General features: G+C 42.3%; 1 long non-coding RNA gene across 3 annotated transcripts in view; it reads left to right on the top strand.

Annotated features, from left to right (window-relative positions):
- LOC143808206 (uncharacterized) overlaps positions 1-8,791 on the top strand; it is a 61,000-nt gene extending 52,209 nt beyond the window's left edge. For 2 of the 3 annotated variants that reach the window (XR_013221907.1, XR_013221906.1), the window contains exons 3-4: positions 393-455; positions 7,947-8,791. This is a non-coding gene — a long non-coding RNA (uncharacterized LOC143808206). The remainder of the gene's footprint in view (positions 1-392; positions 456-7,946) is intronic. The other variant, XR_013221908.1, reaches the window with a different exon arrangement.
- Positions 8,792-25,888: the final 17,097 nt, after the last annotated feature.

Here is a 25,888-nt window from a genome sequence, read left to right as displayed (position 1 = left end):
CATATACCCTGCTGTAAGTAAATAACTATAAGCAATAGTGCATATTAAAAAAAATGTAAAAGCCATCCCACCAGTGTCAAAGTGTACCTAAATTGGGATGGGCCTAACTTCTAGTATTAAAGACCTCACTATAGGTCAAAATAAGGGCTGAGTAAGACCAGGTCCTGAATATGGATACCCAACAGAGGTTAGAACCATCTCGATTTGGGTACACCTTGATGCTGGGGGATGGCTTTTATACTTTTTTTGTCAAAGGCGGTGTTTATTAAGTATCCTATGTTATTTTTAAGAATTATTTTCTTATAGCAGGGTATAGCCTGTTTCATATCCAGTGTGAACATGCTCCTATTTTCTATGCATACCAACTTATACTCAAGTTAATTTTTTTTAAGTTTCAGGTTGTTACAGAGATATGGAAGGCTCAGTGGATTCAGAGGTATTTAAATAAATAAAATGTAAGTTACACTTTAAGGGGTTATTTGCTACTAGGATAACCCTTTCCAATTCTCAATGCTTGCCCTATTAAAATAAAAACACCTAAACTTATCTACGTTGCTGATGCCATTCCAGCAGTGTTGGCATTCTTATTGCCAAGCCCCACATGAGGTTGATATGTAACACCCCTGATAACCAGTTGTTACAGTTATGTTGCCTTCCTTTCGGGGAGGGTGATGTCATGCCTGGAAGCAAGACAGATCTCTTTAACAGGTAGTACACCTACATGCAACACATTCTTATTCCAGGCCAGAAGGGGGAGCTATGAACCCGGTTTTAGGGGCACTTCCCTAGATAGATATACATTCTTGTCTGGAGGAGGAGTTGGGTAGTCGGTAGCAGACAAGGAACAGTGAAGGAGCACAGTTGAAGTTAGGACCTGGAGTAGAGCTGTGACAGGGCTCTCTCCAAGCTGAAGCGCAGAAACCAGGTACTGGGAGCCCGAGGCTGTTTGGAAGTACAGGTTCCACTGCAGAAATGGAGGGCAGGAAATTGAAAATGACTTGCCCACATTACACCCTGAGGTACAGCAACATCCAGAGCCAGGAGTCACTGTGGATAGAGACCCCAATGAAACAGCTTGCATTGCCTACCATGCAGGAACTGTCCCAGGACAGAGCGTAAGAGAGGACCTTGAAGAAAGCCATAGGCAGCAAAGGACTATTATTCAGCGCATAGTGGAAGGCTCCCAATCTGACCTGGCAAAAAGAATTGTACTCGTTTTCAGGCTGCCTGGACTCCATCATTACCTGTTTCTGGTACCCTGGACCGTGGCTGTCTATTGCCAGTAAACCAGGTAAAGAGACTGTAACTCTGCTTATTTCTGGCACCACACAATCTTTGTCAAATACAACGGGGGCCCTGGGGACCCAGATTTACCTGAAGGAAGCCATATCATCCTTGCTGCCGTGCCATCATTCCCCAGAGGACCCCGAATACCACAGGTTGCGTCATGAACATTTCTTATTTTACAAACCACTTTAAAGACCGTCCCTTTTACTTGGGCACCCAGGGCCACGGACCAGATCACCACTGCCGTGACACAACCCTTGATGTACCGGACCTGGTACCAAGTACCCCATAGCCCTGGTGGGCATTCCAGATACATCACATGAAGCCCTCTGCCCAAAAAGCACTGCCTTCACTGTCCCCGATGTATGACTTCCTCTTGATGTCGGATAAATAGAAAATCAAGAGGAAGTCAAAAAGCAGCCACAGCTCCAAATTCCTGTTGATGTTAGATTCATCAGAAAGTGGAGACAGTGAACCAAGCTCTGATTGGGCACAGAGCTTGAGTGAAGTAACCACTCCGTGAGACATGGAAACATGAGTGATGGCATCGCTGAAACGGCGCCGGAACTGAGTATAATTGTTTTTATTTTAACTGGGGAAAATCATGGAGAATGAGAAGGGTTTGTCCTAGTAGTTGGCAACCCATTTACGATTTTCCAACAAAACTATGTGTCTATTTGCTCACATCCTCATTAACGCCATGTCGAATTACCACAGTTTAAGCTGCATGCACAACGTAATAAGTTCCCATGAAGATGGAAAGGCAATGGGTAATAATTCAAATGTTATTGAAATATAACTGTAAATTTAATTTACTCTATTTCATATATGATATTTAGTTCAATAAATTTGTTTGCTAACATGTTAAATATTTTGCCAAGAATCATAGATCAGGGGCCTTTTGTGTTTATTATGCTACATTCATCCACGAAGGTATATAACATTGATCATTGTAAGGTATATTCAGTCTTTTGGATTTTCTGATTAATGCTGGCTGTGCATTTTCCTGCATTGCATACCATTGTCAATGACTATACATACGATTATGAAATATGATGGTCTAATACTAATGCTCCTAATGCATATTAATGCTATTTAGGTTTGCTTACTCATGTGCACTTAAGATGGCAACATTAGTTTATTTTCTGAATACAAGACAGCAATGCTTGCAACAATAAAGCTCGTGTAGTTTTCTTATTGTGTGAAAGTATTGATTTTAACATCATCTAGCTGTTAGCAGCTGTTTCAAAATACTCTTTGCATCCATGCTCACGAAGAAAAAAAAAGGAACAAAGTTCAAAATAAAGTATATATAACAATGTTTATTAAAATATATGGTAAAGTGGAATGGTGGAAAGAATACCATAAAAAGCACTACACCATGGACATGTAAATGGCACTAGAAACCGATTATACATATAACCACAGTGGAGGCTCAGCATGTATGCATGCCATATAGAAATAAGTAACAGACATACCAAATCTATAATATAAAGTGCATGTGCAACATAGATAAAATGGTGGCAAAAACCTAATAGAGAAAATTACTGGCGCTAAGTGAGGCCAATATGTAACATAGAAAAAATAGTAACCAGTAAAATATAAAGCAGTATGCGGGCAGAAGACTAAATGAAAACAAGGCCAGAGCCACCTGGTATTTGCCTGCTATGTAAAATGAAAGTCTCTGGGATGTGCCGACCCCCGACGCGCATTTCTGCATCTGCCTTCGTCCATGCTCAGTACACTCACCGTGGAGACTGCATATATGACAGCATTTTGATAAAAAAAAATCCATTATTAATAACTGACTTAACATAATTTTATAATATTGGAAAACTCATTTATGTTTCTAGGATATGCCATCGCTTTATGATTAACTGTACAAAAAAAATGATTTGATTAGATTGGAATTTGCCAAATCATGTCGTTATTACCCAAAAATTAGATTTGCAACAAATTCATTTTCAACAAAATGAATGACCTTCGAGAGACTCCAGAGCATAATAAAAGTTAGATGTAAAAAAACACTAATGCTCGCCTTGTTGCTCACCTCCACTGCTCACTGTAACCTTAAGGTCATTTGCAACTCTTTATACCTCTGTCACCACTTAAACTCCAAAGATAAAGCCGTGTGCACTACTACTGGTGGTGCCCAGGTAGGTTCCCACACCATGTGATACTAAAAGAAAGAACCTGGCACTCAACTTAATGCTTGTGAGATTTTAATCGTAGTAGCCAAAACGTTTCGGTCCTATATCTGGACCTTCATCAGTTACGTACTATGATGAAAAAAGTAAATGACTGTAGTGTCATATAAGGCACAGCATGGTCTGCGTCTGGTATTTGCGCAGATAGGTTTAGGCACACAGAATGGACTTATTCACGCTGATAGGTGCTGTGCTTGTGTCCAGACACGGACAAGCGGGGATTCTTTTTTCATCATAGTACGTAACTGATGAAGGTCCAGATATAGGACCGAAACGTTTTGGCTACTACGATTAAAATCTCACAAGCATTAAGTTGAGTGCCAGGTTCTTTCTTTTAGTACCACTTAAACTCCAGGCATCTTCACTCTATATGGACAGAGAAATCCCCAGCCTAGCTGTGGCTGGAAGTCCTGCGTCGTAAGGTCATGGTGCATGCCGTGCTTTTGATGTCATTGTGACTTTACAATATGCGTGAGAGAGGTCCTGGGGATGGTGGATGGAGTTCTCAGCCACGCATTAAGAGGCCTGAGGTTGAAGCTCGTGATGGTAGTAATAAGAGGAACATACAGGAGACAGCCAGCAGTGGAAGTGGCCGAAGAGGTGAATAATGAGGTAGTCCTTTTTTTAATTTTTGCAACCTATTGCCAGACCTTTGTGGCCACCATTTTGCTGAATTTGCGCAAAGTGAATTAAAAAAAAATGGAATTTTGGAGAATATAGACTTTGTAAAATGCAGGTAGAATTCAACTCTACTCAAATAAATTTGCCCAACTGTAATCTACTGGTGTCCAACCCCTGGACACCTGTGAGTCCTGTTGACAAAACAAACCCTTTGGTAGTGTAGCATTACACCCTTCTTCTAGGTTTGTTTTATGCCTCTGCTTTCCTTTTCATCTGCCTACAGTTGCTTATGCAGTAGGTGGTCATGACAATGTTGTACAGAAAAGAACGGTGTACATACAGTAATGAATCTCCTTTAGTCTAAAGATCAGATAATATCTTGCTGGTCAGACACACACATATCAATCATACAAAATCATCCTATATTATCACTTTATCTGAAGGAAATATGCATTTTTAGTTAACATTTGTAATATTTTTTTTTAAGAACAGGAATTTTTGCCGGAATAAGCATAGGCCCTACCTTGAAATTGCAGTTGCTTTGTTACATTTATCAATGATTTTACAAAACTGTTGCAGTTTGGCAAGAAGTTTATTTTGAGATATGAATAAAATGGGTCTGCTGCCAGCCACTGCAACCCCACCAGTACCAGCTTAAATGATGTACCGTATACAAACTATGGTGTCTACTAAATGATTAGCCAATAGGAATTACATGGTAGCAGCCACAACTCTTTTTAGGCACTAAACTGCTAAGTAAATAACCAAATGTGCCTTTCTTCTAATCCAGAAGTAAGAAAATATGCAGACAACTCACACTTCAAGTTGATGTCTTGTATGGGAGATTAGTGCTGACAGATCAATTTTTTCCATATATAATAAGTATGTTTCCACGCAGTACTTAAAAAAAAATGAAAGCTCCTCATAGACAATATGCCAACATGAGAAAGCAAAATAAGAGCAGTCATTCAGTCTGCAAAATTCTTTATACATGTCTGTACCCTGAAAGTTGGTCTGAAGTGGATAAACTAAGATTTGGGGGAAAAAAGTGCGAGGTCTAGACACAGAAAGTTGATCGCATATAGCATTACCTACCATTCCTTGTACCACGTAAACATCAAAACTACCACAAAATTGATATTCATAAATATAATGCAATCCCAACTGGTCTACTTATAACAAGTGATATATAAAGTTCACGCCCAAACAAACAGAACGATAGCTCGGTAACTTATTATTATTTTACAATTATGGGGATTGTTTTGTTATCTGAGAAACTTATTAGCTGTTTGACTGCTACATTGTTTGCAAAAATGTGAGAAGATAGAAGGTGGCACTTACCATCCCTTAAGGGTCTTTTTTATTAAACAAAAATGAAAACATGTCCACAGGAGTAAATAGAATAGGCATATGACTACGGCCATTGCACCTTAACGGGTCTTCAAGATACTTTATAGTTTATTTGTAGTTCTTATCTTCTATGTGCAAAGAAATATAATGGATACATTTATATCATGCTGAATATAGTGTCATGTATAAGTTTGTGCAGCCTTGGTCAAAATGACTTAATTTGAAAAGTTAAGAAAGTTGAAGAGAAAATGATCTCTAGAAGTCCTAACGGTAATGATGACACAATTCCTTTGCATTTTAGGCTAATAAATAATATATTGACATTTTTTTTTTCGTTTTATAAATTACAAAAAGGAAAATGGGCTAATGCAAAAGTTTGGGGACCCTGCATGGTTAGCACCTAGTAGTATCTCCTTTTGAAAGCATCACAGCTTGTAAACACTTTTTGTAGCCAGCCAAGAGTCTTTAAATTCTTGTTTGAGGGATTTTCATCTATTCTACCTTGGAAAATTCTCCATTTCTGTGAGATTCCTGGGTCATCTTTCATGCACTACAAAATCTATACTTGGCTCTGCCGTCACACCGCTATTACCTTAACTTGATGCATATATGCCATAAAACTGAATTATTAATTTCTATAAGTCAGCTTTGTTTAGTGCAATTACATCTTTTTTTTTCTCACATGTCATAACAACAAAAGACTGGTCACATATTATGCCATAGTTTAATTACATTATGGAGTAAGGCTCAGTTTTAATGTCAGCTTTCATTGTCGCATAATTTTCAGTGTCAGAAAGATGATTACATACAGGTGCTTCTCACAAAAATAGAATATCATCTAAAAATGTATTTTAGTTCTTCAATACAAAAAGTGAAACTCTTATATAATATAAACTCACTACAAATAGAGTGATCTATTTCAAGTGTTTATTTCTGTTAATGTTGATGATTATGGCGTATGGCTTATTTGAATAATTAACAGAAAACACCTGCAAAGACTTCCTAAGTGTTTAAAAAGGTCCCTTAGTCTGTTTGAGTAGGCTCCACAATCACGGGGAAGACTGCTGACTTGACAGATGTCCAAAAGGCAGTCATTGACACTCTCCACAAGGACGGTAAGCCACAAAAGGTTATTACTAAAGAAGCTGGCTGTTCACAGAGTGCTGTATCCAAACATAATAATGAAAGGTTGAGTGGAAGGAAAAAGTGTGGTAGAAAAAGATGCACAAGCAACCAGGATAACCGAAGCCTTGAAAGGATTGTTAAGAAAAAGCCATTCAAAAATTTGTTGGAGATTCACAAGGAGTGGACAGCTGCTGAAGTCATTGCTTCAAGAGCCACCACAGATGTATCCAGGACTTGGGCTACAAGTGTCGCATTCCTTGTGTCAAGTCACTCATGAGCAATAGACAATGCCAGAAGCATCTTACCTGGGCTAAGGAGAAAAAGAACTGGACTGTTGCTCAGTGGTCCAATGTATTGTTTTCAGATGAAAGTAAATTTTGCATTTTATTTGGAAATCAAGGTTACAGAGTCTGGAGGAAGAGGGGAGAGGCCATAATCCAAGCTGCTTGAGGTCTAGTGTGAAGTTTCCACAATCAGTGATGGTTTGGGGAGCTATGTCATCTGCTGGTGTAGGTCCACACTGTGTTTTATAAAGACCAAAGTCAGTGCAGCTGTCTACCAGGAAATTTTAGAGCACTTCTTCTGTCTGTCGACAAGCTTTGTGGAGATAGAAATTTCATTATCCAGCAGGACTTGGCACCTGTCCACACTGCCAAAAGTACCCATACCTGGTTTAAAAACAACAGAATCACTGTGCTTGATTGGCCAACAAATGCGACTGAACTTAACCCCATAGAGAATCTATGGGGTACTGTCAAGAGAAAGATGAGAGTCAACAGACCCAACAATGAAAATGAGCTGAAGGCTGCTATCAAAGCAACCTGGGCTTCCATAACACCTCAGCAGTGGCACAGGCTGATCGCCTACATGCCACACTGCATTGATGCAGTTATTAATGCAAAAGGAGCCCTGACCAAGTATTGAGTGCATTTACTGAACATACATTTCAGTCGGCCAACATTTCAGATTTTAAAATCATTTTTCAAACCGATGTTATAAAGTATTGTAATTTATTGAGAAAATGACTTTTGGGTTTTCCTTGACTGTAAGCCACAATCATCAACATTAACAGAAATAAACACTTGAAATAGATCACTCTGTTTGTAATGACTCTATATAATATATGAGTTTCAGTTTTTGTATTAAACAACTGAAATAAATTACCTTTTTGATGATATTCTAATTTTGTGAGAAGCACCTGTATAAATGGTTAATACCCATGGTTTGTCAACCTGAAAAAATATAAAATTCAAAAAAGCAATAAAAAATTTGATTTGCAGTTTTTTTTGTTTATGGTTATTCATCTGTGACCGTATAGTAGAAGCTTAATATCACAATGTAATGATTTTCTTACAGGACAAAAAAGAAAAAAAAAGGATTTTTTCCTCCAAACCAATATTTCCTTTTCTTTAAAAAAAAAAAAAAAAGGACTTGCATAAAGATTTTTCAAGAGATCGAGAAATTCGTGTTTCCAATGTCAACAAAATTTCAAACAGATGCAGAGGCTTTCTTCTCTACATATTGTCCATTCAAATCATTGGTAGAATGTTTGAACCAATGCCTATGAGTTTGCCATGCATATCCACCGTTCCCAGGGGTCTTACAAGAGCATTTTACTACTTTTTTTATTTTTAAAGGTGATGTTACAATGGTGTACAGAATCTGATGTTTCATTCATACATTAAAACGATTTATCTTCCTCATCAGTGGAACAATGATTTTAAGGCCCATCTGTTCCCCGTTGCTGATGCAAAATAAAAAAGAAAGTTACAGATGATGAACAAAACAAACAGTGTTTTAATCTTCATCAGTGCCTGAGCAATGTGCCCTGAGTCACTTAAGAGGTCAGTGTCAACAGCTGGCTGTCTGGCTGCCTAGCTAACAATGTGATAGAAAATTACAGGGATTAATGTTTGGCTGCTATATGTAACTTTCAGCATTTTCATACCAAGAAAGATGACAGGTTTATATAGGATCACCATATATTTTTGTGGCTTCATTATATTAAAGGTGCGGGTTGACATAATTATGAATACATTATTAGGGAATCCTCTGAGAATACACAACAGTACATTACTTGTTCGTTACAGATGAGCTGATCTATTTCCAGCTAATCAAATTTGCTGCAAATTATTTTGCTTAAAAAGCACTCCCATCAAAGTTTTTATCCTTTTAATATTTTGCAACCATATTATTTATTACTGTGTACATACAATTGCTTATTTTGCCATTCTACTCAGTTAATTCTTCTGTTTTCTATTTGGTCTTCGAGCTCACGTGATTAAAAATTTACTGAATCTTTCTAATCTCTATGAAGAGAAATGAAGTCTATTGTCCCTGTATATGTCATCTCATCACTGAAAAAGTTGCTGGCAGGGAGAGGAAATAGTAGCTGGGTCACCAGTTGAAGAGATGAATGATAAATGCAAGGAAAAGAGACTTCCTGTTTCTAAAAAGAGCAGAGAAAAGAGAAGAATAAACTGGGTGGAAAGGCAAAATGAGCAATTGTAAGCATACAGTGCATTATAATATGATGACTGCAATATATTAGGAGGACAAAAACTTTGATAAGACTGCCTCTTTAATTCTTAGAACAAGGAAGAGTTTAATCTCTAACATACTTAAACATTAAACATTATACTCTAACACTCAGCAATCCTTGACCTTCCGCATACCTGTTATACCACCACCTGCTCTTCTTACTTCTTCTTGTTTGTCTGGTCTTCCAGTGGGAATTTGTGACACATGTCAATTACCCACGAGAATACCAAAGGAAAAATATGGAAAAGAAGCCTATGAGATAAAGGAAGAGCGACAGTGGAACAGGTATCGGGAGGGCCAACATTAGAGTTAAGTATAACAGACTATAATTTTGTAACCCCTTCCTGACAGTTTCAATTCATAACAAATGTTTTCAATGCAAATCAAATTCCCTTCGAATTGTGAGACCTTTCCAAATCTAGTTTCAGAATATTTGCTTAACTTTGTTTTCCACCCTAACGCGACCTCCCTAATTTTGCCACAAAAAAACTGGGAAAACTTAAAGGGAATCTGTCACCCCCCAGGCGTTTTTAACTAAAAGAGCCACCTTGTGCAGCAGTAATGCTGCATTCTGACAAGGTGGCTCTTTTAGTTCTGGGTGCTGTAACTGCCGAAATAATCAGTTTAGTAATTTGTCCTAAATACCTTTTTCTTCAGTCAGGGAGGCAGGCCTTTCCCCCCTGCTGCAGACACCACACAGCCATCACTCAAATCTTCTTGGCGCTGGGCGCCACCTCCTCACCGCTGTTTTGAAATGAGCCAGCACCTGCGCTCTTTTCTCCTGCCTTGGGCAGGCGCAGTGAGCGCTGCCCGTCCTCTGTGCTCATATGCAGTCTAGCTGACTGCGCCTGTGCAGCCGCCCTGCCTGTGAATCCCCACCCCGCAGTGTCCTCTGATTTATTCTCACTGTGGGGCAGGGATTCACAGGCAGGGCGGGCGCACAGGCGGAGTCAGCTAGACTGCATATGAGGACAGACAGGCAGCGCTCACTGTGCCTGCCCAAGGCAGGAGAAAGCAGCCTGGGGGGGTGACAGGTTCCCTTTAATGACTTGAGTATAAGTCTAGGGTGGGAAATGCACCAGCTACCAGTAAATATCAAAAATAAAAATAGATTCCAATAAAAGTAAAATTAATTGAGACATCAGTAGGTTAAGTGTTTTTGAATATCCTTATTGAATCAAGAGCCCCATATAATGCTCCATACAGTTCATGATGGGCCCCATAAGATGCTCCATAAAAAATATGCCCCATAAGATGCTCTATATTAAAATATGCTCCATATAATTCTGCACAAAGGTTAATAATGGCCCCATAAGATGCTCCATAGAAACATTTGTCCCATACAATGCTGCATAAAGGTTGATGGCCCCATAAGATGCTCCATAGATTATGCCCCATAAGATGCTCTATAGATTATGCCCCATAAGATGCTCCATACAGTAGATTATTCCCCATAAGATGCTCCACACATTATGCCCCATAAGATGCTTCACACATTATGCCCCATAAGATGCTCCACACATTATGCCCCATAAGATGTTCCATAGATTATGCCCCATAAGATGCTCCATGCATTATGCCCCATAAGATGCTCCACACATTTTGCCCCATACGATGCTCCACACATTATGCCCCATAAGATGCTCCACACATTATGCCCCATAAGATGCTCCACACATTATGCCCCATAAGATGCTTCACACATTATGCCCCATAAGATGCTCCACACATTATGCCCCATAAGATGCTCCACACGTTATGTCCCATAAGATGCTCCATACGTTATGTCCCATAAGATGCTCCATACTTTATGCCTCATATGCTGTTGCTGCAATTAAAATAAAAAAAATCACATACTCACCTCTCATCGCTCAGGCCCCCGACACTTGCGAAATTCACCTCTCCCCATTCCACCACTGAGCGCCGCTCTGTCTTCCATCCTCCGCAGTGACTGTTCAGGCAGAGGGCGGCGCTCACATTAACTACGTCATTGCACCCCCTGACCTGAACAGTCACAGCCAGAGGACGGAAGATGGAGCGGCGTGCAGCGGTGGAACAGGGAGAGGTGAATATCATGCAATGCTCACCCTCCCCCATTATACTAACCTGCTTCCGGTGCGGTCCCTGGCAGCGTCTCACTGTCAGATTGTCTCCGGGAGCTGGCGGCATCTTCTTATGTTCAGCGGTCACGTACCGCTCATTAAAGTAATGAATATACATCCATATTAATTACTTTAATGAGCAGTACAACGTGACCGCTGAACACAGGAAGAGCTACCCGGAGACCATCGGACATGCAGGGACCGTGCCAGGAGCAGGTGAGTATATGACAGCCGGCGCTCCCCCTCCCCCTCCCCCGCCAACCCCCTGGGACAGCGACTCGAGTATAAGCCGAAAGGGGCACTTTCAGCCCAAAAAAGTGGGCTAAAAATCTCGGCTTATACTTGAGTATATACGGTAAGCGATCTATACATTAGAAAGAGAGCCTAGCTCTACTAGCCAGATCAGAAGATAAATCTAAGTGTCTTACTGAGAAGCAGTATGGAGTCCACACCTGTATGGAGGGTGTCTAATTGGGGGTACAGTCAAGTGACTAATAACAAAGGCAAATATATAATAGAAGTGTGTTCGAGGCAACATCAAAAGAGAAACACACTTCCAATAAAAAAAATAAATGATGAAATGCCTCATGATTATTGGAAAAGGATCAGAAACCTTTATTAGACAAAAAAGAAATTGCAGGTCTGGGGAAGAAACATAGAAGGAGAAAGGCAACATTGAAAGCAGGAGAAAATGTTAATAAAGTATGAAGAATTGTTTCAATAGTCAAATAAGGACGTAGTACATGAATACCAGAAATACATAAAAAAAGAAACTAAAATAGTATGAATGTGACTTCTACAAAACATACACATACCCACAAAGAAACCTCTCCTGCTGGAATCGCTCCAGCCCCGATGCAAGTTTTGGTAAAATGCCTTTGTTTGGGGATGAGAGAAAGGAAAAAAAAGAAGGAAAAGGAGCTGATGACAAATAAAGAAGAGACAATCAGAAAGAAAATGAGCTACAGTGGAGCAGGTATGTGCATACGTTGAGTATTTGCAAATTCTGCAAGGTTTCTGCATCTCTTGGGAGGAAAAACGCTGCTGCAAAAACACGGTATCATTACTGCCGATAAGAACGTCCGTGCCAGTGTTTCCTACTCTGTCACACAGATGACAGCATGGGAAACACCATAGGGAGTACATGAAAGCGCAAACAAATACTCAGCAAATCAGCAAACATTTTTATACCTGCGTTTTTGCTGTGGATTTTACAGACTCAATTAAAGTACATGGGTTAAAATGCACAAAGAATTGACATTTGCAGAAAAAAATGCATTGCAAATACTCAAAGGAAATCTACTGATCATGTGCACAACACTTCAGGATTGTCATTGAATTAGCTTGCATAAGGATTCCATAGCATTTTTGGCCCATTTCCTAGCAGAAAAAATACTGTGAAATGCATCAAAAATGGACACAGTGTGCACATAGTCTAACAGTTTATGTTTTGTAACCCCTTCCAGGCAGTGTTGTGCATCCTACATCTGTTGTCCATCCTATTAATCGATCTATATATTGGAGAGAGGGGCCACCCTATACAATCCAGATCAGAGGATATATCAAAGTATCTTGCTGTGAAGTCCTATGGAGTCCACATCTTTATTGAAGGTGTCCAATTGGATCTATCTAATCTACTATTGCTTCTTAAATGAAGGAATATGTGGCTTTTCATCAGGGATGCCTCTAGGCTGGGGCATCATGTGCATAACGGACATCATTAAACAAGTTTTATTTGACAAACCTTCTTCCAAATGAAAATGCAATGTAATTTTCCCAGTAGAGAATAAATAGAAAGGTAATTCTCAACACACTGGTTTCCTTTATTTTCTTTACTTATTGATCTTTACAAGTATATGCCTGTTTACAGATAATCAAATATGCTTTGTTTAATTCATCAGTGAATACATTAAATCATCAATTTCCATTGGTTCTTTCAACAAGGAACCTTATATGGAACACACATTTATTACGTCCAGTTGTAAAGTTTTTATGTAAATGTAAAGAAGTACAAGTAAATAAAAAATAGTTAAAAAAAAGAAAAGTAACTATAAAGTATTAATTTTCAAGATCTTTGCCCTTCCTAAACACTGTAATTCTGTTTAATTATAAAAACCTGAAAGATACAGTATAAAACAAAGCCCAAAAACAGGAGTGAACACTAGTGTTGAGCGATACCTTCCGATATTCGAAAGTATCGGTATCGGATTGGATTGGCCAATACCGGCAAAATATCGGATCTCGCCGATACCGATACCTGATACCAATACAAGTCAATGGGACACAAATATCGGAAGGTATCCTGGATGGTTCCCAAGGTCTGAAGGAGAGGAAACTCTCCTTCAGGCCCTGGGATCCATATTCATGTAAAAAATAAAGAATTAAAATTAAAAATATGGATATACTCACCCCTCCGGCATCCCCTGGACCTTAGCGATGTAACCAGCAGCTTCCTAAGAATGAGGAGTGAAGGACCTTCAATGACGTCGCGGCTTGTGATTGGTCGCGTGACCGCTCATGTGACCGCTCATGCGACCAATCACAAGCCGCGACGTCATCGCAGGTCCTAAACTCACTGCATTCTTAGGAACGGAGGCTGCCGGTTACATCGCTAAGGTCCAGGGGCCGCCGGAGGGGTGAGTATATCCATATTTTTTATTTTAATTCTTTATTTTTTACATGAATATGGATCCCAGGGCCTGAAGGAGAGTCTCCTCTCCTCCAGACCCTGGGAACCATACACTGGGAACTTCCGATTCCGATTTCCAATATCACAAAAATATCGGAACTCGGTATCGGAATTCCGATACAGCAAATATAGGCCGATACCCGATACTTGCGGTATCGGAATGCTCAACACTAGTGAACACAAAAATCATTGGGCCTTATATCAAAAGTCCCCCATAATTATTTTGTTAGATTAGGAAGGGTCATAGTGCAGCGCCCCAGGGTCCTGGTCGTTGCAGTAATATCATTCTCCTCTATGGGCAGTGAGGTTATGTTTGGAGGCAAGAAAGGAGATCTCTTTACCAGGTAACACAAACATACAACACATTTCATACTCCAGCCCACCAGGGGGAGCTATGCTCCTATTTATTAGGGCACTCTTCACAATTAGGTAAAACTGGTGGTCTGGATAGAAAGTTAGGTGATACTAGCTGGGCTTCAGCTTGGGCAGAAGCTATCTGGGCTTTGCTCAGGCAGTTGCTATCTGAGCTCCGCTCAGGTAGTTGGTCCCTGACAGGGGTGGGATCCTGTCAGACGCCTAGACAGAAGGCCACGGAGCTGCACCTGCCCCACGTGCGGCAGCTTCCAAAAAGAGACAGGAACAGAGAACTATATTTTGTAGAGAGTGAGAAGAAGTCATAGCAAAAGGAGAGGAAACCAGAAGGAGTTCTGCCCTACACAGGCTGCCTCCTTCTGAGGCACAGGATCCCAGTAGCCGGAACACCGAGGGAGCAACAGTTCTTTATGCCTGGCTCCAGAGGCCGGCAGGACAGCTAATTTCACGTTACCTGCCCGCCTTATACCCAGGAGGCAAGGTGGCATCCACAAGAGGCTAGGGCATGATCGACTGATCGACTCCCTGTAAAAAGCCTCACGCCACCGGTCATATGGGTTTGTCCTATCCATCTGGGGGACAGAGAGAGACACAACATCTAGAACATCTACAACAGTTGTGAGTACATTATGAGAGGCTCAGCAGTAAGGTACTACAACACCCAGGCACTAGAAGAAGGTTACTGATTTCCACCTAGATAAGGGGACTCTGGATTTGCCTCCAAACTGGCCAGACTCTGCCTGCCCTGTGATCTGGTGCTCTGGACTGTGGATGCTGAAGCCATAACTAAAGGTAAAGAGACTGCAACCTTGTGTCCTTGTTCTTCACTGCGCCTCACACCATCCACTATCCACACTCTGGGAAGTCCTGGGGACACACTTCACCTGTGGGAAGGTATACCATCTAGCTTCCATAACATCACCCCAGTGGACCCCTAAGCAGCGTCGGTCACCCTGACCGAATACCACAGGTGGGGTCACGAACACTTCCCGCTTAATATGGACATCCCAGGGCCATGGACCGGGTCAGCCACCATGACATCCCCCTTGAGAACCGAAGGACCCGGTACCGAGGACCCCTAGCCCTTGGGGGCAATCCAATAGCACATAGGCACAGTCACAGAAGGGCACATCTCCCAATTTTTATAGACAGAAAGATATGTACTTCAGCATGTATACAAAAATACCGCCCCCGTCGAAGTCCATTAGTGTTCTCATCCACTACGATCCACTTCAGAGCTCCACATAGTATAATAAATTCCCCAACACATAACATGATATTCCACTGTTAATTCACGAACAAAATTTGTCATTTTTGTACCTCTATCACACTATGACAACTCCATAGTCAGTCTCTCAGTATGATGACCCCCCAAAAAAACTTATTAAAGCTGCCAAAAAGGAAACAGAGAAGCATGTTGCTAAGGAGAGTAAAACTAATCCCAAACTGTTCTTCAACTGTATCAACAGTAAAAGAATCAAAAGTGAAAGTCTGTAGGCCCCTTAAAAAAAATGTGAGGAAAGAATGGTTGTTGATGACGAGGAAAAGGTGAATATATTAAACACCTTCTTCTCCATGATATTCACTGTGGAAAATAAATTTGTAGGTGAAATGCCGAGTGACAAACAAAACCTTTATACTATGGGTCACCAATCTAACCAAAGAAGAGGTGCAAAACCAGTTAAATAAGAATAAAGTAGATAAATCTCCGGGTCCGGATGGCATACACCCACGAGTACTAAGAGAACTAAGTAATGTAATGGTGTCACGGGGAGACTAGGTGGGTGAGAGCTAATAACCCGGGCCCCTGCAATTTCCCTCAGACTAGGGAAATGCTGACTGACCCTCTACCTGAAGTTTACACTGATGGTGTGCATGTCCAGGCCTCGAACCTCACCCTGCCTCCTGTTACAACCCTAAGCTGAAAACCTCAGCCCTCCACCCAGTGAATGTAATACACCAATACCCACAGTTAGCACAGACAAGGATAAAGGAAAATATACACCACGCCGCAGTCACTCAGGAATACACTATAAATGTGCAGGGCAAAATAAACACAAATATAGGAAGGAGTAAATAAGACAAAGGAAAATACACCACCAGCAATGATTCTCCAACAACCAGCTCTCCACTCCAGACCGAGATAACAACACAAGACAGAAGCTATAATCGGCGACGCCCAATGATCCGGAGAACTATTTAAAGGCCATGGGCATGGCCCAGCTTCCAATCCGAGGATCAGGTAAATTAACCCTGGAACAGCTGGACAAAACCTAGCCGACGCCAATGAGCAAATAGTGGTCAAAAGCGGAATTACCGCTGTCTGTCGAACGACCTGGTCTGAACAGCGTCCGACATGACAAATAGACAAGCCATTGTTTCTTATATTTATGGACTCTATAGTGATGGGGTCTGTTAAACAGGACTGACGCATAGTAAATGTGGTGCCAATATTCAAATAGGGCTCTAAAAGTGAACCTGGAAATTATAGGCCAGTAAGTCTAACCTCTATTGTTGGTAAAATATTTGAAGGGCTTCTGAGGGATGTTATTCTGGATTATCTCAATGAGGATAACTATTTAACTCCATATCAGCATGGGTTTATGAGGAATCGCTCCTGTCAAACCAATCTAATCAGCTTTTATGAAGAGGTAAGCTATAGACTGGACCAAGGTGAGTCATTGGATGTGGTATATCTTGATTTTTACAAAGCGTTTGATACCGTGCCACACAAGAGCTTGGTACACAAAATGAAAATGCTGGGTCTGGGGGATAAGGTGTGTAAATAGGTAAGTAACTGGCTTAGTTATAGAAAGCCAAGGGTGATTATAAATGGTATATTCTCTAACCGGGCCACTGTGACCAGGGGTACCGCAGGGGTGGGTGTTGGGACCTGTTCTCTTCAACATATTTATTAACGATCTGGTAGGTTTACACAGTAAAATAAAATCAATATTTGCAGATGATACAAAACTATGTAAAGCAGTCAATACAAGAGAAGATAGTATTCTGCTACAGATGGATCTGGATAAGTTGGAAACTTGAACCGAAAGGTGGCAGATGCGGTTTAACAATGATAAATGTAAGGTTATACACATGGGAAAAAGTAATCAATATCACCATTACACACTGAACGGGAAACCACTGGGTAAATCTGACATAGAGAAGGACATGGGGATCCTACTTAATGATAAACTTACCTGGAGCAGCCAGTGCCAGGCAGCAGCTGCCAAGGCAAACAGGATCATGGTGTGCATTAAAAGAGGTCTGGATACACATGATGAGAGCATTATACTGCCTCTGTACAAATCCATGGTTAGACCACACATGGAGTACTGTGTACAATTTTGGGCACCGGTGCTCAGAAAGGATATAATGGAACTAGAACGAGTACAAAGGAGTGCAAAAAATTAATAAAGGGGATGGGGGAACTACAATACCCAGAGAGACTTAGCAAAATTGGGATTATTTAGTCTAGAAAAAAGATGACTGAGGGGCGGTCAAATAACCATGTATAGTATATAAGGGGACAATACAAATATTTTTCAGAGGATCTTTTTATACCAAGGAAGGTGACGGTCAAAATGGGGCATTCTCTGCATCTGGAGGAGAGAAGGTTTTTCCACCAACATAGAAGAGGATTCTCTACTGTTAGGGCAGTCAGCTTCTGGAATTACTTGCCTGAGGAGTTGGTGATGGCGAACTAAGTCGAAGGGTTCAAGAGAGGCCTGGATGTCTCCCTGGAGCATAACAATATTGTATTTTACAATTATTAGGTTCTTTAGAAGGACGTAGTTCTGAGTATTTATTCTGACTGAATATAGGCTGAACTGGATGGATAAAGGTCTTTATTCGGTCTTGCTATGTTACTAGGCTACATTATGAAGTCCAACAGTCCTCTCACACAGTATGATGGCAGCCACAATATCCCACAAATGATGATGGCTGCCACAGTCCCTCACGCAGTATTATGGCCTCCACAGTCACAACACACTATAGCATGGACTCTATAGCCCCTTACATCAAATGGTGCCCCCACAGCTCCTACAAAGTGAGATTGCCATGACAGTCCCTCATGCAATATGATAGCCCTCACAGTTACCTCACATGATATGATGGCTGTTGCAGCCCCCCACTCAGTGTGATGGTCTCCACAGCTCCCCTAACAGTTTGATGTACCTAAAGCCTCTCAAACAGTATAATGGCCTTGAGATCCCCCTGTATAGAAATATGGTGCCCATTTCCTCTACACACCGAATAATGACTTTCACAGTACCTATACAATATTATGGCCCTCACAGACCATGTGAGATGTGCAGTATAATTGTCCCCACAATCTACCCACACAGTCTGATTGTCCCCACAGTCCTCCATGCAATATGATGACATTCACAATCACACCACATGCACAATATGATTACCCCACAGCAACTTCTCACAGTATGAAGCCCACAAAGTGACCTCAACAATACAAAGCCCGCACAGTTTGATAACCTCATACAGCATTAAAGCTGAGGTGTGGTGCTGCCCTGTCGCTAGCCAATGGGTTATAACAGACAGGCGCTTTTGCATGTAAACAGAAAATGCTGACAAGTTCACTGGGATAAAAATGAGCAAAGCCTGGATTATCATTGACGGTTTCACACCACCAGATGAAAGCAGCACATAAAGTGTTTTAATCTTCAATATTTTAATGAAGCCTGCCAGTTGTTGCCTTCAAAGGTCTATGGATTACTGTATTACCCTCCTTATTCTTTGTTCCTGGCTTTGCACTATGTGCAAAGCCTTTATGAGTGTAGTAGTACATCAACTACATATTCAAAATATTTTACTGAGGCCAGCAAGTTGTTGCCTTCAAAGGTCTATGTATGACAGTATTCCCCTCATTATCATTTTCTCCTGGCTGTGCACTGTGTGAAAAGCCTTTATGAGTATAGGAGAACATCAACTTCACTTTCAAGACATAAATAGTTGTTGCCTTTAAGGATCTATGGATGACTGCATGATCCTCCTTCTAATTTGTTCTGGCTTTGCATTATTTGCTAAGCCATTATGAGTGTAGAAGTGGAACAACTACACTTTCTTCATTTGTTTATGAGGCACTCCATTTGGTGTCTTCAAAGGTGTATGTATGACCTTCCTTATAATTTTTTTCTTGATTGTCTACTGTGTGCAGAGCCTTTATGAGTTTATAAGTACCACAACTACACTTTCTTAATATTTTCATGAGACACTACAGTATGCGCCTTCAAGGATGTATGGATGCTTGTATTTTTTGGCAGGCTCTGCACTGTGGGTGTAGGCATAAGATAACTACACTTTAATCACAATATTTGAGCGAGACCCTACAAGGGTGTATGAATGACCCTGCTTTGTACTTTGTGCATAGCATTTAAGAGTCTAGAAGTTCTACTACATGAACAAAATGTGTATGAAGCCCTAGTTTATGTCTAATACAAGGTTTATATGAGTCCCTCTTCCATCTCCCTCTTCCAGGCTCAGCCAGAAAAATGCTTGGATATCCTATTGACTCCCATTCGAAATGATCATCCGAGCATTAGGAATTGATCGGCTCAAGTAACGAGCATCCAAGCATTTTAGTGCTCACTCAATCCTATTACGTAGCTGTTCACAGTAACAGTAATTTTGATCACAGGTGCCCAAACTTTTACATGCCACTGTATACAGTATAATAGCCTGCCACACAGTTTGATGACCACAAGTAATTATAATCTGAATTGGAGAACTGGAACTGGAGAGGTACAAACATCTCTGCTGCTCGCTGTTATCTGCCGCCTATCATCCTGCAACCTACCCCTTTAATGGTACAAACATCTCTGCTGCTCGCTTTTATCTGCCGCCTATCATCCTGCAACCTTCCCCTTTAATGGTACAAACATCTCTGCTGCTCGCTGTTATCTGCCGCCTATCATCCTGCAACCTTCCCCTTTAATGGTACAAACATCTCTGCTGCTCGCTGTTATCTGCCGCCTATCATCCTGCAACCTTCCCCTTTAATGGTACAAACATCTCTGTTGCTCGCTGTTATCTGCTGCCTACCATCCTGCAACCGTGCCTTTAATGTGCCTGTTGAATGTTTGCTAAATTCATTTGTTGCATTGTATTACTTACTGCTGTACATCCATGCTGGGGTCACAGGAGATATTATAGTGTTCAAGGTGTTAGAGCATATGGTTGCAGCCAGGCTCAGTGCCTTTGATCATGTAACCTCCCCTGGGGTGTTGGCCAATAGCTAATTTATCCCAAATAAGGACCCACAATCCCTCTCACCTGATCCTTTACTCAGTCCTATAAATTTAGTAGCATCTTAAGGGGTGCACGCGTGTGGGGCAGGCACGCGCATTTCTGCAGCAAAGCATTACGCAGCTAAGCATAAAGACGCCGCAGTTATTTCAACGGCAGTTAGTCACGACAGGAGTCAGGACTCCACTCTATTTATCTGTCTCTTTTGGGTATGTCTTCTGAGTAAGCAATTCTTATTACTTGGACCTAGCTTTTCTATTAACCCTTCTTACTCCATCATGTTTACATGTGCCCTTACAGTGTTTGCTCCACTAATCCTCTCTCTCCTTCGATATCACAAACCCCAGCACTCTCTAACCTAGTAATCATCTCTCCTTCCCTCTTTCCTCCCCACCTGTCCTCCTCTGCTGACCTGCTCCTCAACCTCAAATCCATCCTAAGATAACATAAAACAAGTCAGCCACTCTCTTTCTCCCACCTGCTCTCTCTCTCTACTTCTCCTCACTGCTGGAGACATATCTCCCATCCCTGGGCCACCACATCTCATACCTCCCATTACTACTCCCTCCTATCGCTCCCTATCCAACATGAACTACCGCAATCTTTCCAACATAAAACTCGTGCCCCTGATGCCCAACCCCCTGCTCCCTCTCTCTGGAGCACTCTGGAATGCCCGCTCAATCTGCAATAAGCTTCATGTGATTCACGACCTTTTTCTCTCCCGCAATCTTGCCTTCCTTGGCCTCACAGAAACATTGCTAACACCCTCTGACATCGCCTCCCCTGCTGTGCTGTGTTACGGAAGCCTCCACTTCAGCCACACTCCTCGACCCGGCAACAAACATGGTGGAGGACTGGGTCTTCTCCTTTCTTCAAACTGCACCTTTAACCCAATCCTGCCTCTTCCCTCCCTTATTCTCTCCTCTTTTGAAGTCCATTCTGTCCGCATATACTCTCCCTCCAACCTCCAAGTGGCCATCATATACCGACCTCCTGGCATGGCCACTGCCTTTATTGACCAATTCTCCACCTGGCTTCTTCACTTTCTCTCTGCTGACATTCCCACCATCATCATGGGTGACTTCAACATCCCCATTGATACCCTTCAGTCAACTGCCTCCAAACTTCTGTCCCTTACCTCATCCTTTGGACTTACTCAACGGTCCTCCGCAGCCACCCACACAGGCGGGCATACACTTGACCTGGTATTCACCCGTCTCTGCTCTCTATCTAACTTCATCACCTCCCATCTCACTCTATCTGACCACCTGAGTCCATCTGCTCACCTTCTCATCCCTGTCCTCCTCACCGGTCATCCATGTCCAGCAACATGCTCACCCCCGCAGAAACCTTGCACACCTAGACACCCACACACTCTCTGACTCCATCCTACCACTGGCATCCATATCCTCACTTCACGACACAGACACTGCCACTGCTTTCTACAATGCCACTCTCGCATCAGCTATTGACACGGTTGCCCCTCTTGTCCATGGCAGAGTGCGACGTATCAATAGACAACCTTGGCACAATAACACCACTAAAAAGCTCTGGCAAGTGTCCAGGGTTGCGGAGCGGCGTTGGAAGAAAACACACTCGCAAGATGACTTCACTGTATTCAAACAAGCAACACTCGCATTCAAATCTGCTCTCACCTCTGCTAAACAGACCTACTTCACAACCCTCGTATCTTCCCTATCCTACAACCCCAAACAGTTATTCAAAACCTTTAACTCCCTCCTCCGCCCTCCACTGCCCCCTCCAACCTCCCTCATCTCTGCTGAGGACTTTGCCACACACTTTAAAAATAAGATCGACCAGACAAGGCAAGTCTTCATTGTTCAACCACCACAACCCCTTTGTATACCAGACCAATGCCCAAACCTCATAACATCCCTATCCAACATCACTGAAGGGGGGCTTAACTGTCTCCTCTCCAAATCGCACCTCACCACCTGTGCGCTCGACCCCATCCCATCCCACCTCCTCCCCAACCTCACCACCACACTGATCCCATCCCTAACCCACCTGTTCAACTTCTGGCACCTTCCCTTCTGCATTCAAACATGCCACAATCACACCTATCCTTAAAAAGTCAACTCTCGATCCAACTGCTATGTCCAGCTATCGCCCAATATCGCTGCTCCCATTCGCTTCCAAACTCCTGGAGCAGCACGTCCATGCTGAACTTTCCTCCCACCTCTCATCTAAATTGTTGTTCGACAATCTACAATCTGGTTTCCGCCCCATCACTTAACTGAGACTGCCCTGACTAAAATCACTAACGACCTACTTACCGCCACAGCTACTGGACAATACTTTGTACTCCTCCTTCTAGACCTGTCCTCTGCTTTTGGCACAGTTGACCACTGCCTCCTACTACAGATCCTCTCCTCCTTTGGCATCAAAGACCTCGCCCTATCCTGGATCGCCTCGTACCTTTCCAACCGCACTTTCAGCGTCTCCCACTCCCACACTACCTCCTCATCCCACCCTCTCTCTGTTGGAGTCCCCCAAGGCTCTGTTCTAGGACCCCTACTCTTCTTAATCTATACACTTGGCTTGGGACAACTCATAAAGTCCCATGGATTCCAATACCATCTCTATGCTGATGACACTCAGATCTACCTCTCTGGCCCAGATGCCACCGCTCTGCTGTCCAAAATCCCAGAGTGCCTATCAGCCATATCCTCCTTCTTCTCCTCTCACTTCCTCAAACTCAATGTGGACAAATCTGAACTCATCATCTTTCCTCCATCCCACAGATCTTCCTTACCTGACCTATCTATCGCAATCAATGACATCATGCTTTCCCTCGTACCGGAAGTCCGCTGCCTCGGAGTAACCTTCGACTCTGCCCTGTCCTTCAAACCGCACATCCAAGCTCTTTCCACCTCCTGTCGCCTCCAGCTCAAAAATATCTCCAGAATCCGTCCTTTCCTCAACCTTCAATCTACTAAAATGCTTGTGCATGCCCTCATCATCTCCCGCCTTGACTACTGCAACATCCTTTTCTGCGGCCTCCCTGCTAACACCCTTGCACCTCTCCAGTCCATCCTTAACTCTGCTGCCTGACTAATCCATCTCTCTCCTCGCTACTCCTCCGCTTCCCCCCTCTGCAAATCTCTTCACTGGCTCCCATTCCCTCAACGTATCCAGTTCAAATTACTAATACTGACCTACAAGGCCATCCATAACCTGTCTCCTCCATATATCTCTGAACTAATCTCCATATATATTCCCTCACGTAATCTCCGGTCCTCCCAAGACCTCCTTCTCTCCTCCACACTTATTCGCTCTTCATCCAATCGCCTCCAAGACCTCTCCCAAATATCCCCCATCCTCTGGAATTCTCTGCCCCAACACGTCCGGTTATCCACCACATTCGGATCCTTCAGACGGAGCCTGAAAACACATCTCTTCAGGAAAGCCTACAGCCTGCACTGACCCCGCTGCCTCCTCATCACTACTGAAGCTACCGCCTCACCAACACCAGAGCTCCTGCAACCCCCACCCTACTGTCTTCTTCCCCATAATCCTGCAGAATGTAAGCCCGCAAGGGCAGGGTCCTCGCCCCTCTGTATCAGTCTGTCATTGTAAGTTTGTCTACTGTAAGTGATATATGTAACTTGTATGTAACCCCTTCTCATGTACAGCACCATGGAATCAATGGTGCTTTATAAATAAATAATAATAATCTGAATACAGTAAAATAAAATCTTTTTTGGACCCCGTTCCCCAGACAAACTGCAGTGCTCTCTGCAGTGTGTGGACAGACTATGTATAACAAGTGCAATCTAGTGGTGTCAAAGCACCTGCTGTGTTGAATCTCAGATTCAAGGGCTGAATGGTGGAAGATAGAGTGGACATATAACTCCTGAATGAATTTTTTACTGTCAGGAAAATGCTGCTTTAAATGGCTTGTCCAGGCTTAGGCTTCAAGTTTGAAATCACTCTTTGACAACTGAATTGAGTGAGTCTGGACAAGTTTAGGCAGACTGGGGCCGTATATATATGCAAATCGCATGCTTAATGGTTTCATAACCACCTGCTACTGGTGTGAGCACCAAAGAATCCTTACAGAGTGAACTGTGCATGCTGTGAGATTTCCCAAGTTTGCAGTCACGCAGAGTGTCAAGTTTAAAATGCAGATTACGGCAAAATGATTTGTACTGTACATTTTACAGTGCAGACCAATGTTATACAATACAGTGAAAAGTGACCTTTTGAGTATGCCAGAAATTTTTCTGGAGAATATGATCTACCTAATCTAGAACATAGATACACCTATACATCTATAAGATCAATCCTATAATACAGGGCCTTAGAGTTTGATACAAAATGAATGCCGACCAGAAATAGTCTAAGTATTAGCCAAAGTAAAATATAAAATTATCTTTACTGTTAAACAAAGCAATTAAAACAAATAAATGTTGAAACATATTAAAACAGGGAAAAACACCACTCATGAGGCAAAAAAGAGGAACACCCAGACCAATAGATAATATGTGCAAAAAGCACAAAGTGGGTAAGTATGAGCGTACATTTACAATACCTTAACAAAGTACGAATGGATATACATAGGAGAATAGAAGCTGCCATAGCCCAATCTGCTCAGCTACATAGAGGTGATGACCAGTTCGCCTCTGTGTAGTTGAATTACTGACTTGCTATGAGCACCGACCACCAGGTGACCTCTGGTTGTCATGCCGATGAATCAATGAACCCCGATCATGTCGGCTCACCGGTATGCGTACTTCCTGCACGATTGCCGGAAGCACCATTTAAATGCTGCTGTCAGAGTTTGACAGCAACATTTAATTAGTTAATAGCCGCGGGTGGATCGTGACTCCACGTGCGGCTATTGTGGGCACATGTCAGCTGTTCAAAACAGCTGACATGTCCTGTGGCCGGAGCCCACATTAAAGGGAGGGATACTGACATTGGTGTGCTATTACGCCCGATGTCAGTAATGGGTTAAGAAAATTCCCCCAATCCAGACAACAGATACATCAACCATAACAGGGGGATTTAGCCCAGCCAGCAACCAATCTTCAACACCCCATAGGCCATTCATCCATGGCTCCAGGACCTCAGCCTAGATCCTCTCCGCACAACATCACTCTCCCAACTCCTTGACAAAACATGTGGCTTCTTTTTCTTCCTCATCCTTAAAGGGAACCTGCCACCCCCTCTGGCATTTTTAACTAAAAGAGCCACCTTGTGCAGCACTAATGCTGCATTCTGTGAAGGTGGCTGTTAGGTGTCAAGTTCCCACTGCTGCACAGAGGGAATCTCAAACCATGTCCACGTTGGTCTCCCATTCCCCC

This window comes from Ranitomeya variabilis, chromosome 2 (assembly GCF_051348905.1).
Source record: "Ranitomeya variabilis isolate aRanVar5 chromosome 2, aRanVar5.hap1, whole genome shotgun sequence".
Lineage (NCBI taxonomy): Eukaryota > Metazoa > Chordata > Amphibia > Anura > Dendrobatidae > Ranitomeya > Ranitomeya variabilis.
This window is presented reverse-complemented; position numbering and strand designations above follow the sequence as displayed.